We start from the raw sequence: 12,851 nt of genomic DNA on the forward strand, positions 1-12,851 counted from the left end.
GAGGATTGTCCACTCCGACATTTGAAGAACTTCTTGCATGTGTGTGCTCAACAATCCCAAGGTGCTGTTTCTGCTGATGCACTTCGGTTACGGGTCTTTAAATATTCCTTGGCTGGCCAAGCAAGGGAATGGTATGAAAAGCTCCCCAACAATTCTATTCATACCTAGAGCGAGTTAGCCAATACATTTTTAAAGAAGTGGTTCCCACCAAGCAAAAAGGTTGAGCTTCGGGATAAGATCTTTGAGTTTAAACAACTTCCGGGGGAACAATTATATTCGACATGGGAGCGTTTCAAGAACTACCTAGCTCAATCTCCAACTCATGGGTTTCCGGATGCTATTCTCACTGAGAAGTTCTACAAGGGGTTAGATACAATGAATCAAATTGTTGTCAACTCTGTAGCTGGGGGATGCTTCATGGACAAATCATTTGTCAACATCACCAGGTTGCTCGATAAGCTCACCACCCACAATCAAGCTTGGCACCCAAGTGATAGTGAAATCTTGTCATATGGTAGTCCCTCTGCTGCCGCGGTGGCCAAAGAAAATCCTGAGCGAGATCATGCTTTTGCTAAATTGCAAACCACCGTGGATTTATTGTCAAAGAGGCTTACGGAGAAAGAAGCTAAAAGTGTGAATGTTGTCGAAGAGATGCCATCTCATGCTCCCGGAATGTACCAAGTCTCGGAAGAAGCTTATCTATAGGGGTAGCCACAACGTGAGGATGCTAATTATATCGATCACTCTCAAGGGGGTTATCAAAATCAATGGAGACCCCAACAACAAAGCAATGAATATGGTGGTTCGGACAGGAGAGATTACAACAACAACAATTATGGTAATCAGAACTCCAATACCTATGTTCCACCAAAGGGCCGTACTTCTAACTCTCAAAATTGGCGAGAAGGTCCTTCCAATGATTAAGGGACCTCTCGAATGGAATCTATGCTTGAAAAGATATTGGAAAACCAGCATAAGAGTGACAAGAAGATGGAAATTTTGACCAAAATGGTAGGCTCTCACACCGCTTCGATTCATAAACTTGAGTCACAAATGCGAGATCTTTCTCGTGAGCAACATCCACCACAAAGAGGGGGCCTTCCTAGCGACACAATTCCAAACCCAAGGTGTAGTGGAGGTGATCACATTGCCTCATGCAAAGCTATTTCTACTAGAAGTAGAAAGATCCTTAATGCGGCAAATTAGAGAGTGGTTGAACCTATCATTGTCGAGCCGAGTGTTGATGAGGTTATTGAAGAAGAAGTTGAAGAAGAAATAGAGGCACCAATTGAAGTGCCTATTATTGTTGAGAAAGAGAAGGAAGCACACCCTAGTGTTCTAAAGGGTGATGAGGAGCCAAGTGTTGAAAAAGCTACCAGTGGTAGCACCCAAAAGATCAAGGTCAAGGGCAAATTAAACCCTTGACTCAAACATATAAATCTCCTCCCCCGTTCCCACAAACACTGATGAAAAGAACGGAGGATGCCAAGTGCCAACGCTTCTACGACCAATTGAAAGGGTTGTCAATGAATATCCCATTTCTTGATGCATTCCAAGAAATGCCGGGATTTGCTAAATACTTGAAAGATTTGTTGACGAAGAAAAGACCAATCAAGCATGATACGGTGGGAGTCACCCACCGTGTGAGCGCTATTATTTCGTCATCAAATGTTGAGAAGAAGGGAGATCCCGGGGCTTTCACTATCCCTTGCACCATCAGTCATCATGATTTTTCTCGTGCTTTATGTGACAATGGGGCTAGTATTAATTTGATGCCACTAGCCATATATAAGCAAGCCAGTTTGGGAACACCTAGACCAACGAGCATGCGTCTCCAAATGGCCTATTGAACTATCAAAAGACCGGTAGGGGTTGTTGATAACATCCTTGTTAAAGTGGGGGAATTCTTATTACCTGTAGATTTTGTCATCCTTGATTGTGCAGTTAACAAAGAAGTCCCAATTATCTTAGGAAGGCCATTTCTTGCCACCGGGAGAGCCCTAATGGACTCAGAAAAGAATGAAATAAAATTTCGGGTCAATGATGAAGAGGTAACTTTCCAAGCTAGCAAGGGGTTAAAATTTCCTAGTGCTTATGAGAGCATTTCGGTCATTGATTCTTTCGATGTGGTAGAAAAAGCGGTGGATCATAAGTTAGAGGAGGAGCACTTTGACGAAACACTTTCGGCTATTTTGGTGAACTTCGAGGTGGATGACATGAAGGGGTATATTGAAACTGTTAATTCTCTCATTGGCCGGGGTTCATACTCTTATGAGCCGAAGAAATAATCTCTTGATCTTGATAAAAGAACCACTCCTCCGGCTAAGCCTTCAATTATTGAGCCTCCAAAACTTGAGCTCAAGCTACTTCCCTCTCATTTGAAGTATGCTTTTCTTGGCCCAGATAATACTTTATCGGTTATTCTTTCATCTTTGTTAAGTGAGGAACAAACTCAAAAGGTTCTTGAAGTGTTGCGGGCTTATCGAAGATCTATTGGGTGGACTATTACGGATATTAGGGGAATTCCCTCCGGTATTTGTGAACTTGAGGAGGATAGTTCATCAAGTTTAGAGCATCAAAGAAGGCTAAACCCTCCTATGCAAGAAGTGGTCAAGAAAGAGATAATCAAATGGTTGGATGCGGGTGTTGTATACCCAATGGAAAATAGTCCATGGGTTAGTCCGGTGCAATGTGTGCCAAAAAGGGGGGCATCACTGTTGTCCCTAACTCCAAGAATGAGTTAATTCCTACAAGGTCAGTCACCGGATGGAGAGTGTGTATGGACTATCGAAAACTAAACACCGCGACTTGTAAAGACCACTTCCCTATGCCTTTTATTGATCAAATGCTTGATCGGCTAGCCGGAAGAGTTTATTATTGCTTTTTGGATGGGTACTCGGGGTACAACCAAATTAACATTGCATTAGAGGACCAGGAGAAGACCACTTTCACTTGTCCTTATGGTACTTTTGCTTTCAGCCGCATGCCTTTTGGCTTGTCCAATGCCCCGACTACTTTCCAACGGTATATGATGTCTATTTTCTCGGATATGGTGGAAGATTTCTTGGAAGTCTTCATGGAAGATTTTTCTGTTGTTGGTGACTCTTTTGACGAATGTCTTGCCAATCTCGGTATGGTATTGATGCGGTGTGAAGAAACCAACCTTGTACTTAATTGGGAGAAATGTCATTTCATGGTGACAGAAGGGATTGTCCTTGGCCATAGGAATTCCAAGAAGGGTATTGAGGTAGACCGAGCAAAAGTTGATGTCATAGCCAAGCTCCCTCCACCAATCTCTATCAAAGGGGTTCGCAGCTTCTTGGGACATGCCGATTTCTATCAGTGGTTCATCAAAGATTTCTCCAAGATCGCCAACCCGATGTGTAAGCTTCTTGAAAAAAAATCTAAGTTTGCATTTGATGAGAAGTTCCTTAAGTCATTTAATGAGTTGAAGGAAATGCTCACCTCTACTCCAATTATTGTATCTCCGGATTGGTCAATGCCATTTGAGCTCATGTGTGATGCAAGCGGATTTGCTATTGGTGCGGTGCTTGGGCAAAGGCACAACAAAATCATGCACCCAATTTATTATGCTAGCAAGACCCTCAATGGAGCTCAAATGAATTATACCATCACCGAGCAAGAGCTTCTAGCCATTGTCTACGCGTATGAGAAGTTATGGGCCTATCTACTTGGATCCAAAGTGGTTGTTCATACGGATCATGCGGCCTTGAGATATTTGATGACAAAGAAAGATGCAAAGCCACGGTTGATTCGTTGGGTATTGTTGTTGCAACAGTATGACTTTGAGGTCAAAGATCGAAAAGGTTGTGAAAATCAAGTTGTGGATCATCTATCTAGACTTGAGGAAGCTGGGAGACCGAATGGAAATCTTGAGTTAAATGATGTTTTCCCCGATGAGAGGCTCTTGGCTGTATCTTGTGAGGTTGCCCCTTGGTATGCAGATATCGCCAACTTCTTGGTGACGGGTCTTATCCCCGACGATATCAAGGCTTATCAAAAGAAGAAATTCTGGAGAGATATTCGTCAATACTATTGGGATGAGCCCTATTTATTTCGCACTTGTGCCGACAACATCATTCCGTGATGTGTGGCCGAATCCGAAGCCATGGTAATCTTGAAAGCTTGCCACGACTCTCCTATGGGGGGTCATCACAGTGGGAACCGCACAACAGCTAAAGTGCTTGAATGTGGCTATTATTGGCCCACCCTTTATCATGATGCAAATTTGATGGTGAAATCTTGTGACTAAAGTCAACGCCAAGGGTCAATTGGGAGGAAGCACGAAATGCCAATGAATTTTGTCATGGAGGTTGAGCTATTTGATGTGTGGGGCATCGACTTTATAGGCCCATTTGTGAGTTCTCGTGGTATGCGATACATCCTTGTTGCAGTTGACTATGTGTCCAAGTGGGTTGAAGCTGTAGCATTGCCCAACAATGATGGTAAGAGTGTCACCAAATTTCTCAAAAGAAACATATTCACAAGGTTTGGCACTCCAAGAGCAATCATTAGTGATGGTGGCACTCACTTTTGTAACAAACAATTCGCTAATCTCTTGGAGAAATATGGAGTGCAGCACAGGGTGGCGACTCCCTACCACCCCCAAACTAGTGGGCAAGTCGAAGTCTCCAATCGGGAGATAAAGAGCATCTTAGCCAAGACTGTTAATTCAAACAGAACTGATTGGTCATCTAAGCTTGATGATGCTCTTCGGGCTTATAGAACAGCATTCAAGACACCCATTGGTACTTCTCCTTATCGGTTTTGTTCGGTAAAGCTTGTCATCTACCTGTTGAACTTGAACACAAAGCTTTGTGGACATTAAAAAAATTGAACATGAATTGGGATGAAGCAACCAAGCTACGGTTGCTTCAAATGAATGAAATGGATGAGTTTCGGCATCATGCCTATGAGAGTGCGAGTTTGTACAGAGAAAGGATGAAGCACTATCATGATGCCAAACTTCTGAAGCGAGATTTTCAACCGGGTGATTCGGTGTTGCTGTTCAATTCAAAGTTGAAGCTTTTTCCGGGCAAGTTGAAATCCAAGTGGTCCGGCCTTTTTACTTTGGTGAGTGTGTCACCCAATGGGTCAATGGAGTTAAAGTCCGACGATGGGACGCGTACTTTCAGGTTGAATGGCCTTCGGGTAAAGCACTACCATTGGATGGTTGATGGAGACAAGATTGTTGATGCTCACCGGTTAAAACATGGCACCGGACCTTAGCATCAAAAGTGGTATTACGTCGTGCCGCGACTTGAAATTGTGCGCTTCTTGGGGGGAAACCCATGTGCATTTTCGAAATATATTTTTTTCATTCCGTTGATTTTCGTTATTGTGTTGTTTTAATGTTTTTTGATGTGTTGAGGAACCTAAGTGTTGAACCCAGAAATTGCCAGGAAAGCAGTTACACAACACATTCGACGGAACGTCGATCCGATCGACGAGACATCGGATGCTCCGTTGAGTGGATCGCATGAAAGATTGGTCACTGGAAATAATGGCAAATCGATGATAGGTTTGACGCTCCATCCAACTGATCGACGGTCAGATCGACGGGCGTTCTTCTCTCTTTTTCATATATATATAAAAAAACAACTCGAAGGAGGGGGGTGTTCACTCGACGGAGCGTCGAATTAATCGACGCTCCGTCCTTTTACCGCGACGGTTCAAAAACTTGGGTTTATAACCCACGTCCTTTGCACTGATTCTCATTTTTTTTATATAACATCTCTCTCTCTCTCTCTCCACCTCTCCCCCTTTCCATAACCGTTACCCCACCCACTTCCCCCTTCCTTCACCACCCCACAACCGCCCCTCCCCCCTGCCGTACTACTCTGTCCCTCTGTGTGTGTGATTCTTTGGGCGTTTTTACTTCTTTAAGGGCTGAAATCATATTCTTTCTATTTTAAGGTATGTGAATTAGTGGATTGTGTGCTCCCATGTGTTGATTGTTTTTGCATTCCATGGTTTGTTTTGATTATTTTTGCTTGTTTTGATTGTTTTTGCATTATTTTATGATTTCACCGGGGATGCTCATTTTTTTGCTGGGGGTGGTTTGTTGGTTTGTTTGTGGTTGTTAGGTCATTGATCTTTAGCCGAGTCAGAGGGCATTATGACAAACAAACCTCGTTCATGAGATTGTTGTTGTTTTGCCCACCAACTGTTCGCTGAAATGCCAAAATATGGCATTGTGTGTCACGATGGCTTGGAGGGCATTACGACCATCGAGTTTTTTGCCAGCCAAGTGTTTTCCCTAGTCTAACCCAAGCCAACATGGGGTGAAGTCTTAGTAACCCCAAAATACATGACGATTGACACCTCGACCAAAGAGGTGTATGTGATCTGTAGTTTTAACATGCGAAAGCATTCTATGCCCAGTTCGACGGCCCGTCGATTCAATCGACGGACCATCCTACTCAACGTCGAATGAGCCTTCTCAGAATTCTTAACCAAAACAACATCGATGGTGGATTCGACGGCCCGTCGAATCGTTCGACGAGGCGTCTTCAAAACCGTCTTTCAGTCAAAATTTCCAGTGGCAAGCATGAGATCGACGGACTGTCGAATCAATCAACGGGGCGTCTTTCCAACCGTCTTTCAGTCAAAATTTCCATTAGCTAACAAAGAGATCGACGATGAGATCGACGGCTCGTCGATCAATTCGACGACCACTTCGACGTTCCGTCGATCTGTTCGACGACTCTTGTAGCACATGGACGGACCGCTGGCAGCTTTAACATTATCGCATGTCTTGCACTTTTGTCTGATTTTGTTACATTTCTATGGTTGTCTTAACAACGAAGGGTGTTCTTGTCTCAGGTATGCCGCCAAATAATCCAGTCAAGTGGGGTGGTGGTCCCAGAAAAGGCCGAGGTCGGGGTCAAACAACCCTTACTCTTAGGGATGAACCCTCTGACTCTGAACGTCAAGCGGTAGTCCCAACGACTAGATCGGGGGCACAAACCACCACTTCCCAAGCAGAATCACCCACTTTACTCTCCTCGCAGTCTGCAGAGGGGACTTCATCCTCCACATCTGTTGATTCTAGCGATGCAGAAACAGAACAACCAGCCGCTCCTGAGCGAAATTCAGATGAGGATCAAGAGCGGCTGCGGCTGCAAAAGATGGAGATAGCTGCAATCCGTTTCCCCTATGAAGGGTGCCGAAAATACTATGTAAAAGGGGCCACAACAGTCAGCGGGGGTAATCCGAGGAGAAATATTCAAGTAGAAGAACAAATCAGTATGAGCGTCTTAGAGAGCTACCCTCGGATTACTGATCTAATCCAGCACTATCATCTTGAGGCATTCACACAGCCTCCAGGGGATTATTTCCCGACCATGGTTCGAGAATTCTATGCTACCTACAGAGTAATGCTCGAGCAGCGCCACAAGAACGAAAGAGCTTTGAAAGCCGCTCCTCTATTAGACACAGTGTATGTTTGGGGTGTCCATGTTGACATCTCAGCCCGCACAATCAATAGGTTTTATTTTGGTGATGACTTCGTGGCGCCGACCACAGTGGAATATGATGATAAGTTTGAAAGAAGGGCTGAACAATCTGTACGGGAATGGTTTGCGACGGTGATGGCTAGAGGGCCGGCGGACCAGGCCCCATGGGAGAGACACTTGGCTGCCAAAATCCATAAGGCAGATATCAGCTTGGAAGTTAAATTTTTGTGGAATTTCGTCATATATCGGGTTCTGCCCACGGGAGCAGATAACATAGTCACGTCGGACAGAGCAGTGGTTGTGGATGCCATGCTATCCAGGTACCCAATGAACTTGGGTGATCTGATCAATAGAGCCATTCGGGCACGCGTACCACAGGAGGCGACAACCTTGATATTCCTGTGCCTTATCACACAGTTGTGTAGGTTGGCCCAGGTAAGGCAGATTGATACATTTGCAACTACTCTCCCCGCAACAAAGGTGTGTGACATCATACGGAGTAGGGATGAGACCCTCCGTACATCTCAGGCCACCAGTACTTCATTACTAGGTCTCATGGGTGAGCAGGCTGAGCATGTCATGGATTCATACCACAGGGCCCAGTTGATATAGGCACGGAAGGACTGTCCATAACAGAGGCCTCTACACCATCTGTAGCTGATGCTACCTCTTCTTCAGAGGCACTACCTCGGCCTGCTGTTCCATCTGCATCTCTTATTCTTCCGTCAGCCGCAGCATCATCTTCTGAGGATCTCTTTGTCTTCAACAAAGCCAACTTCAGAGAGTTTGCAATCAAGGCAGAACGTGCTGATTAGCAGGTGACCCGGATATTACAGCAGTTGGGTAGGTTTGTCCGGAAAGAGATTGCACCGGAGTTGGAGCCTCTTCAGGAGGCTATGGAGAGGCATCATGCTAGAGTCAATGCACGACTTGACAGTTTAGAGATGCGGATACTCACTATTGAGAAGAAGAGTGAGTCTAGTACTTCGGGAGATTTGAAGACCGAGCTTGACCAGCTCCGAGCTGAGATTGCGGACCTTCGAACAAGAGAAGAGGTTATTATGGATGACCCGACACCACCTGCACCGGTCGCCAGCATTTCCGATTTGATCAGAGTAGTTGACTTGGGGACTGACGATGAGCCTAGGGAAAGTCGCAAGAGAAAGAGGCCTGTCACATTGGATGATGATGATGAGGAGGAGGAGGATAATGAGGATGAAAACCCCCAGCTTCGGGAGGGTATTCGGCGGTCGCGCCTGGACACGAGGTTCACCGGCGCATCTTCCAGCACTAGTACTATCCCAGCACCAGTCAGGCCGATCACGATAGCTCCTCAGGACCTGCAGCCACAGAGCCAGTCAGCTCCACCGCTTCAGTCCACTAAGCCAGCAGTAGAGAGGGCCCCCATTCGTACTACTGCGGAGGAGACACCTCAGCAGCAACAGCAGGATTAGAGCATTTCAGGTCGCCCCCACCACCATGGGGTGATGGTATGATTTTTTGATGCATTGGGGACAATGCATCCTCTTTTTGCTGGGGGTGGGGTGACCTGATGTACTTTGTAGTATATATATTTGTTAAATTTTATTTAATATAATTGTGACTTTCATGGTTGTTGCATTTTGAACTTATGGCATGAATTTTGAATGAAAGAGGATATTTATGAACTTGAAAATGGATTGATTTGAAATTGACCCCTCCGAAAGTTTATTGCGTATCTCAGGTTGTAGTGAATTGACATGTATGGTTCTTTTTGTGACATCATAGATATTAGAGTGTGTATGAATTGAGTGTTCAAATACTTATGCCATTGTGAGTGTGAGAACTTCTTGTGTTCATTGTTAGCATATGTGGATCCAGAACTTGCCTGGTAGGTCGTGCTATATTGCTTAGGATAGTTGGTTGCGAAGTGATCATAGGATTTCTTTCTAAATAGTCGCGTCAACCTTAAAAAGCCCAAAACCTGTTCCATATGAATATCACTAGTTCCCACGTTGAGCCTTTGATTTTTTTTAATAATTCATTCTTTCTTTTTCTCTTGAATAGCCGTAACAATCTCATCCCCACTTCATGAATTCATTCCATCTTCGCACCCGTTCCCTCCTTGACACTACTAGAGAAAAGAGGCAAATCGCCTAAAGCTGGGGGTGGTATAGGTGTGAAGTAAAGGCCATGAGCCTAAAGCTGGGGGTGTGTGAGTTGCATAGTCGAGAACCGGATGTGATAGCGGATTAAATTTGAGAAAAGTAAAAAAAAATGTGTGTGTATATATATATATATATAGTTTTATAATAATAATAATATTGTCTCATAAAAAGATTGTAAATTCTAGTAAGAGTAAAATCACATCTTAGTCATGAGTTGAAGAAATGAATAGATTGGGCATGAGAAGAAAGGTCAAAATCTATAGTGTCGAGGAGGATGAGTCACTAATTCCCAAATGAGTATCCTACCCGTCCCCGAGCCTACATTACAACCCAAGAACAAGTCCTATAGTGATCACAACTGAACCATCCGAAAGTGTTAGGCATTGAAATTAAAGGCGAGCATATGGTATCTGCACTTGTAAATCATGAACTTCTTTGTGAGCGTGAGTGCTTTCTATTCTCATCCATCCTTGTCCCGATTCTTATTGTAAAATTGTGTGTGGGACATTCTCTAATATAAGTGAGGGCATAATGGTGAATACTCGCACGCATAAATGCTTCAAATAATGTGATGTCATCAATTGAAGCATCATGGTCAATTCTAATAAGAACCCTGTTTGGGAAAGAGGAAAGAGGGAGTTGATTTGAAAAATGCATATGCCAGTAGCGATGAGCAAGCACCATTGTAGTCACTTTTACTTTATTTTTAGAATAGTTGTAATTTTATTTTGTGGTTGTTTTGTCTGACTTGCTTGAGGACAAGCAAAGATCCTAAGTTGGGGGTGTTGATGTGCCGCGGATTTGTGGAACTTTCGACGCCTTTTTGCTATGAATTTTGGTTGTTTTCAAGTAAGTCTGGTTCTCGTTAATATGTTTTGTTGTGTTTTAGGAAAACAATGGCCCAAAAGCAAAAAGCAAAGAACAAAGGAAAAATTGGCCAGAAATGAAGAATCGACGGAAGACGAACCGTCCTTTGAAGCATCAATAGGCTCAATTTTCCAGTGATGACAAAGTTGAAGACCACAAAGGACGGAGGCATCGACGAAGCGTCGATGTGATCGACGCTTCGTCATTTGTATCGTCAAGCAGGATCTCTCAACAAGAATAGAGAAAGACGGAATACTCGACGGACCGTCGAACTGGTCGACAGCACCGTCGAATGGTATACATCGCTGAAGGTACAAAGGACGGAGAAATCGACGGATCGTCGAACGATCGATGGTCCGTCGATCTTGCTATCGGGGGAAATTTTGTTAGTAGCTGCTGTGCGTTTTTTGGAGCCTATTTAAAGAACATTTTAGGTTTTTCTTGGTAGTCAGATTTTATTGGAACCACATGAACAAAGTTCCATTGGTGGGTGAGCATTGAATACTCCCCTTTTGGAGCTTAGTGAAGACAACAAAATTCCATTTTCCATCATCTTTATTACACTTTGTAAGCTTTATGTCTCATTTATTTCTTACTACTTTTGAGACCATAATGTGTGAGTAGTTGCTTTAATCAAAGTTGTGGACCCAAATGATGGGTGCTATGTAATGGGTGTCTAACATTGTATATATTTATAATGGGTTGTGATGTGTTTTATCATTTCTCGTATTCATTGTTCATTAGTGTTTGCAAACAGTTGTTCATGCACAAACCCTAGTTTATTTGGAAAGATGAACTAGGGTTTGATTTGAAATAATATAACAAGGACTCGGGGCACTAACCCTCGTTTAATGAACTCGCTTAGGGATAAGATGAGTTCTACTTGGCATATTTAATCAATCTTATTTACAACTTTTCTGCATTTAGGAAAATCATGAAAAGAAATACTCTCTAACTATTAGAAAATATTAGAAACTGCATTAGAGATTAAGTGCATACATAACCCCGATACATTAGAAATATATCATATTGACACCCATAGCATAACATCTAATCATCGCGGGGACACAAATTTGGTTCTCCAAATCCAAACAAATTCCAAACACTTCAAAATAGGGAATACAAACCAAATCTCTTTTCAAAATATTCGGCATAGGATTAAAGCCCTTAAAGTCTAGTATCGCATACAATTAGTACCCTTTTCTTTCCATATTCCCTGCGGGATTCGACCCCAACCTTGTTTGGGTTATTATATTTGACAACGTCCGCTTTATGCCATTAATAGGTGTAATTTGAATGTATCAGCAGGCTAAGAGTGAGGAAGAAGTATACTATACTTCTGGGCATGATGACAAGGATGAGATTTAACCCCATGATGAGATAACTGAAATGATAACCTCTACAACTGAAAGGGCTCTTGTGTTTAAATCAAAAACTGTAATGAGGGCAAGAGTAGTAACTGGTCTTGGAGGTAGAGATGCCTACCCCACTGGAAAAGATTGCTCTGCAGGGTTAGAACAACTTGTTTCTACATAGAGAAGAGGGAAGAAAGGTGGAAAGGGAGCAGGTTACTGAGTTATATATCAATGCCACCTGCACAAGCACTACATTGACTAGCACTATGCTTAGAGTGCAGTTCCCTCTCAAAGCTCAGGTGTTGGGGGAAATTCTACATGTTCCTTCAGAAGGATGGGCACATTATGTGAAGAGTGAATGACAACCACTGAATGGCATGGATACAACCTTGGAAATAACTAGGAAATTAACCAACAACCCAAATGGTGTAAGGTCCAAGAGAGATAGTGAAATTGCATCAGTTTTACTTTGAGGTAGTTCACATGATGATTCTTCCTAGGAGTCAAGGCAGAAGTGAAGCCAATTTTCAAGATATGACACTAGTGGAGCGACTAGACACTAGTTCTTAGATAAATTTACCTAGCCTTATGCTTCAACACATGGGTAGAATTGCTCAACAGGGAAATAAGGAGTGTACACTTGTATAAGGATTTTGGTGGTTGACATACTTGAGCATTTCCAAGTTCCAGTTAAGGTTTGATAGTATCAGACATCAAAAAATGTTATTAGGATAGTGGAACAGGTTGGCCAACCCGATCAAGATGAAGGAAATTGTTACACCTTGAAAACATTTCACGTCGTTTGCATCATAAGTAAACTAACGTAAGCTAGGAGAGGTCATGGAATCCTTATAAGGTTAATGAAGACTTATAACAAGTGCTAAGAAATTGTCTAAAGGTTTCGGGATCAAGCGAATCCAAGAAATAAAGTTTGCCAAAATTTTTAAAAACTTGGCAGAATTTGGACAGGAAATTCTTGTCCAACTTGAGGGAGGTGTATCTCC

At 43.1% G+C, this 12,851-nt stretch overlaps 1 non-coding gene across 1 annotated transcript; it reads right to left on the reverse strand.

The window, feature by feature from the left end:
- Positions 1 to 223: 223 nt before the first annotated feature.
- On the reverse strand, positions 224 to 329 carry LOC132612465 (small nucleolar RNA R71). Its single transcript, XR_009571824.1, has one exon. It is a non-coding gene; the product is annotated as a small nucleolar RNA R71 (small nucleolar RNA).
- Between the last annotated feature and the right edge of the window lie 12,522 nt (positions 330 to 12,851).

The sequence above is a fragment of the Lycium barbarum genome, chromosome 9 (genome assembly GCF_019175385.1).
Source record: "Lycium barbarum isolate Lr01 chromosome 9, ASM1917538v2, whole genome shotgun sequence".
In the NCBI taxonomy this organism is placed as follows: domain Eukaryota; kingdom Viridiplantae; phylum Streptophyta; class Magnoliopsida; order Solanales; family Solanaceae; genus Lycium; species Lycium barbarum.